Below are 5667 nucleotides of genomic sequence, written 5' to 3'. Positions count from 1 at the left end.
TACCTAGACTTGGGGAAACAGCCTAAGATTTTGAATTCTTAAAAAATCAACTCATCATGCTTGATTCTCTATTGTCTTAAAGTTTAAATAATCAATGCATAAATCCCTATGTTTTAATTCAAGATATATCAATCAAAATCATAAATTAATTAAAAGTTATCCTAAATATGTTATGAGAGTTTTTCAAGAGAACAAGATGATTATTCATGGATTTTTCTGATAATGAAATAAATATCCCCCCACACATAAGATGTACATTGCCCTCAATGTACAAAGATAGATATTAGAGTATAAAAATAAGATAGGGAGAGAAGTGAAACTTCCTGTATGATGAATTCCTTGAACTAGAGTTTTGGAGAGTGATCGGTTCGAGAGTGGAGGAGGATACTCCGGCGGTCGTAGTGGTTCATTAGGCCATAAGTCCTACGCCAAAAGAATATTATATCTAGTGGTAGCTATGGTCGTGGTCGATTAGGACATGGCAGTCGTGGAGAACCTTTCCCGGTGGAGTTTTAGTTCCTCTGTGATGATGAGCTTAAGAGCTCTATATAACTGTGATAAAATCAGGAACTTTTTAGGGGATATTAGAAAGAATAAGTACTCGAAAAGAAATAACCAAAATTTATAATAAAATTCTAAATCTGCTAAAAAATAAATAAAAATAAAATAAAAAGTAGTTTGAATAAAAATTAAAAATATAAAATAATAAAATAAATATTTTTAAACATCTTCATCACTAGATGGTTCGCGAGGTGGGACTGGCGATGAGATGTGAAGATGCTGACAAATCTGCTGTAGAGTAGCATCAATGTTGTCAAATCGTTGAAAACACTGATGCTCGAATCGGGTGAGGCGCTCAGAGATGTCAACATATGAAGCTGCAGCATGAACTGGGCAAGAGGGCGGTGGTGGCTAAGTCGGTGGGTCCTCGTGTTGTGGGGGGACATCATCAGGAATGTCCTCATAGGCCTCCTCTTGGTAGATTGGGTGAGACGATACTAGGGAGAGGAGGTTCCTCGGCCCCTCTCGATCATCCTCATGCTAAGCATGCTCGAGATGCCTTTTGGATACATCTGCCCAGTCGATGCAGCGGCCTGCTGCTAAAGGTCGGGCTCGAAGTATTTGGAAGAGCTCTTCTTGGGGCCCTCGTGGAAACTTTAAGAGAAGGTGACGAATTTTCGCGGTTGGACGTGTGGAAGATAAGGCTCCCTTCCTCTTCTTCGAGGTTGGTACGACTGTTTTCTTGAAGATGACATTGAAGGCGTTAAGGGAGAGAGATTTGAGCTTTAAAAATGAAGTTGGAGGCGACGTACGGGCGTGGCAGGGGGTACAGCTGTGTGGAGGGAAAATGGAGGGAAAAGCGATGGGAAAGTGAGGATTAATACATGGGAAGTGGATTTTAGGATGGTTTGGGGTTGGGGAAATGAGAAACTGGAGAATAGTGGTTAGGATAAGGATTAGGGAGTGGAGAAGGAGAGATTCTACTAGGGTTTTGAAATGGGGAAGAAGATGAACAGTGGATTGCTTATATAGGGGAGGGCCACATGGGCTAAGGCCACGCATGTGTACTCTGAGGGTGAGCCATTGTCTTTCGAATTTTACGATTTAGGTCGTGCCCAACTACTATCCCACGCCCGTGTGTCTTGGGCGTGTGTGGCACATGGCCATGTCACACGGGCGTGCCTAGCTTTGTTCACTTCTCCCACACCCGTGTGATAGGGTACCACGCCCGTGTATTGTTGTCCATGGCTTAACGGCACGGGCGTGTCTCATGCCCATGTCAAAGAAACAGAATCGAGCCTTACCCCTTCCTATGCCTGTGTTCACCTATCGAGTTCACCCACGGCCATGTCGCACGGCCATGGGGATTTATCGCATCCCTGTTTTGGGGAAATCATGTCCTGCTTCCATACAGCTGTGTCTCTTCCCCTGTTTGGCCAAGGCTTTAGGCACGCCCGTGTGCCTGGCTGTGTGTGCTGAAAAACCTTGCAATTCAAAGATAAATTTAATGATTTAAAGTGTTAGAAATTAAAAATAAAGAAATCAAAATATGTTAGTGCTCGAGTTGCCTCTTGGAAGTGCTTATTTATAGTCTAAGCTCGAATTACCTCTCTAGTGAATGATCAGGGTGGTTCGAGGAGTTTATACTCCTCATTCTTGCTATCAATCTCCTCAGAATAAGGTTTTAATCGGGTGTTGTTTACCTTAAAATTTCTGAACTTTGGGTGACTCACCTCTACCGTACCAAATAGAAAAATACTGAGTACTGTAAGAGGGATTTCCTCATTCGGTGTGGTAGTGACAATGTGGGGATCTGCGACATCTAGTAAGACTTTATTGCCAACCTTAAGTTGATTAGGAGAGCTATCAGACTTGTTTTGGTGTAGTTTCGGTTTATCATGTGATCTCAATTTTTGTGCTCACCATTCGTCTAGCTCCTTTATCCGTAGCCTTCGTTCTTCATGAATGTGTCCTCTATCATTTCTGGAACATGGCTCGTGAACTTCTTTGAAGCTTAATTTCTGCAAAGTCATATTGTCAGTTTTAGTAGATTGGTGTGGACTATACCTTCAATGTTTGATGTGATGCCAGAATTACGAGCTTGAAGGGTGATCGTTTCGTCTCCCACACGAAGTGTAAGCTCACCTGTGCCAACATCAATAATTGTTTTAGCAGTTGCTAAAAAGGGCATTCTTAAAATCAATGGGGTGTTATTATCCTCCTCTATGTCTAGAACAACAAAATCAATGGGGAATATGAACTTATTTACTTTCACGAGTACATCTTCAATAATACCCCTAGGGAATCTTATAGTTTTATCTGCCAATTGAATGCTCATCCTAGTTTGTTTAGGTTCCCCAAGACCTAGTTGCTTAAACATTTTGTAATGCATGACATTAATACTAGCCCCTAAATCAACTAATGCATGACTTATATCTAAACTACCAATTAAACAAGGAACTGTAAAACTCCCTAGATCTTTCAATTTGTAGGGTAGCTTATTCTGTAGAATAGCTGAGCAGACAGCATTTAGCTCCACATGCGACGCTTTGTCCAACTTTCGATTATTTACTGAAAGCTCTTTTAAAAATTTCATTGTATTTGGCATCTGCGACAAAGCTTCAATAAACGGTAGGTTAATATGTAAGTTTTTCAAAAGTTTGAGGAATTTACAGAATTATTCGTCTGAGCGGTCTTTCCTTGTTGCGTTAGGGTATGGGACACAAGGTCTATATTCTTCATTCACCATTTTGTTATGACTTAACTCACTTTTACCTTTGCTCACCACAGTTTCTTGCATCAATTCTGGCTCAGGCGCAATGAATCCTTCCTTATCTTGAGTACTAATTGTGTTGAGGTGTTCCCTTGGGTTAGGTTAAGTATTACTTGGTAAGCTACCTTGTGGTCGTTCGAAGATTAGTTTGGATAGCTGACCTATCTGAGTTTCGAGTCATTGGATCTATGCTTGTTGATTTTTAAGTGCTGTCTCGGTATTTTGGAAATGGGTTTCTGACATTGATATGAATTTTGAGAACATCTTCTCAAGGTTCGGTTTCTTCTCTTGTTGATAAGGTGGCTGTTGAAAACCCTGAGGATTTTGTGGCTTTTGATTTCCTTGACCACCTAGGAGAAATTTGGGTGGTTCCTCCAACCTGCATTATAAGTATTACTGTATGGGTTATTTTGAGATCTAAAGTTATTGTTACCCATATAGTTGACTTGTTCCTCTTCGGTTGTGGGATTGAAGGATTGATATTCTGTTTGCACACCTCCTCCACTTGAGTCACACCTCATTACTGGATGTACCTGCATAGAACTAAGTAAATCATCAATCTTTTTTATTGAGAAGTTCTACCTGATTTGACAACATAGTAACTGAGTCGACGTTAAAAACGCCGACTATTTTCGTTGGCTTTGTCCTTATAACTTGCCACTAACAGTTATTCAGTGACATCTCCTCTATAAACTCATAGGCATCTTCTGGTGTTTTATTGTCGACGGTTTTGCCAGCAGCTGCGTCAACCATTTGCCGAGTCGAAGGATTCAGACCATTGTGGAATGTTTGTATTTGGAGCCAAAGCGGTAACCCATGGTGAGGGCACCTTCTCAGTAAGTCCTTGTATCTCTCCCATGCATCGTAAAGTGTTTCTAAATCCATCTGCACAAAAGAAGAGATATCATTACGTAATTTAGACGTTTTAGCTGGCGAAAAATATTTTGGTAAAAATTTTTCGATCATTTGTTCCCAAGTAGTAATTGACCCTCGCGGTAACGAGTTTAACCACTGTTTAGCTTTGTTTCTCAGTGAAAAAGGAAATAAACGAAGACGAATGGCATCATCAGAAACGCCATTGATTTTAAATGTATCGCAAAATTCCAGAAAGTTTGCTAAGTGAGCGTTGGGATCTTCATCCTGCAAACCATCAAACTAAACAAACTGCTGTATCATTTGAATTGTGTTTGGTTTTAGTTCAAAAGTATTTGCAGCTACAGCCGGCCGAACTATGCTAGATTCTGTTCCTATTAAAGAAGATTTAGCATAATCATACATAGTGCGTGGAGCAGGATTTTGATTAGCCATAATTGCAGGAGGTAGCTGATTGCCTTGGTTTTTAGCCGTCTCTTCGGTTAGGGGTTGAGTATCATCTTATTACTCATTCTCCGTGTATCGTAAGCTGCGCCTTATCTCTCTTTAATTTCTACGAACTGTACGATCGATTTCTTCGTCAAAAAGTAATGGTCCCGACGGGTTTCCTCTAGTCATAATCTATAAAAACCTGCCGAGACAAAGAATAAGTAAATTAATAAATAATAATAAAATTAAATTAAATTGAAAGAAAAATAAATGGCTAAAGTAATAAAAATTGAGCGTTCTTAATATCTTAGTTCCCTGGCAGCGGCGCAAAAAACTTGATCGCGAGGTTTCGTGATAGGTTTTAAATATTTATAATTACTCATTCTTGAACTAACTATTATCGCGATGTAGGAAAGTGTACCTATCAAACAGTACTATAGTTTTAGCAAGACCGGATTGTCAAACCCAAAAGAACTAAAAGTACTAGTAATGACTGTCTTTTTATTATCTAGCCTAGGAATAAAAGGGGGTTTTTATTTTAATTAAATAATTATCTAAACTAAGAACGCACAGAGAAAAGAATTGGGGAATTGCTTTTGGGAAAATATATTGACTTAAAACAATACCTAAGGAAAAATCCATCTAGACTTTACTTGTTATTCTGGCTCCAAACTGGACGATTTATTAATTCAACTTGTTCCTTAGAGATCCCTAAGTTATGTTATTATCCCTATTCAAGACTAATAAGGTCTAATCCCTAAATTGAATAATCAAGACTTTTCTCTAATTAACACTCTAGGGTTGCATTAACTCGATCTATGGATCCCCTTATTAGGTTTCACCCTAATCTGGCAAAATCTTGTCACCCTATTTCTAGGCGCGCAATCAACTCCACTTAATTATGAAAAAAGTACTCTTAGACAGGGTCTATTCCTGCTCTGAATAAGAGCATGTCTTGAATCAGTATCCTGGGATATCAAAACAAGAATTAAGAACACATAATTAAGAACAAGTTAAATGTTTATCATACGATTCAGAAAATAATAACAAGATTCGTCTTAGGTTTCATTCCCCTTAGGTATTTAGGAGAT

At 39.2% G+C, this 5667-nt stretch overlaps 1 non-coding gene across 1 annotated transcript; it reads left to right on the top strand.

Annotated features, from left to right (window-relative positions):
• Positions 1-4085: 4085 nt before the first annotated feature.
• LOC121229842 (small nucleolar RNA R71) lies at positions 4086-4192 on the top strand. The gene has a single exon (XR_005927797.1). It is a non-coding gene; the product is annotated as a small nucleolar RNA R71 (small nucleolar RNA).
• Positions 4193-5667: the final 1475 nt, after the last annotated feature.

The sequence above is a fragment of the Gossypium hirsutum genome, chromosome A05 (genome assembly GCF_007990345.1).
Source record: "Gossypium hirsutum isolate 1008001.06 chromosome A05, Gossypium_hirsutum_v2.1, whole genome shotgun sequence".
Taxonomy (NCBI): domain Eukaryota; kingdom Viridiplantae; phylum Streptophyta; class Magnoliopsida; order Malvales; family Malvaceae; genus Gossypium; species Gossypium hirsutum.
This window is presented reverse-complemented; position numbering and strand designations above follow the sequence as displayed.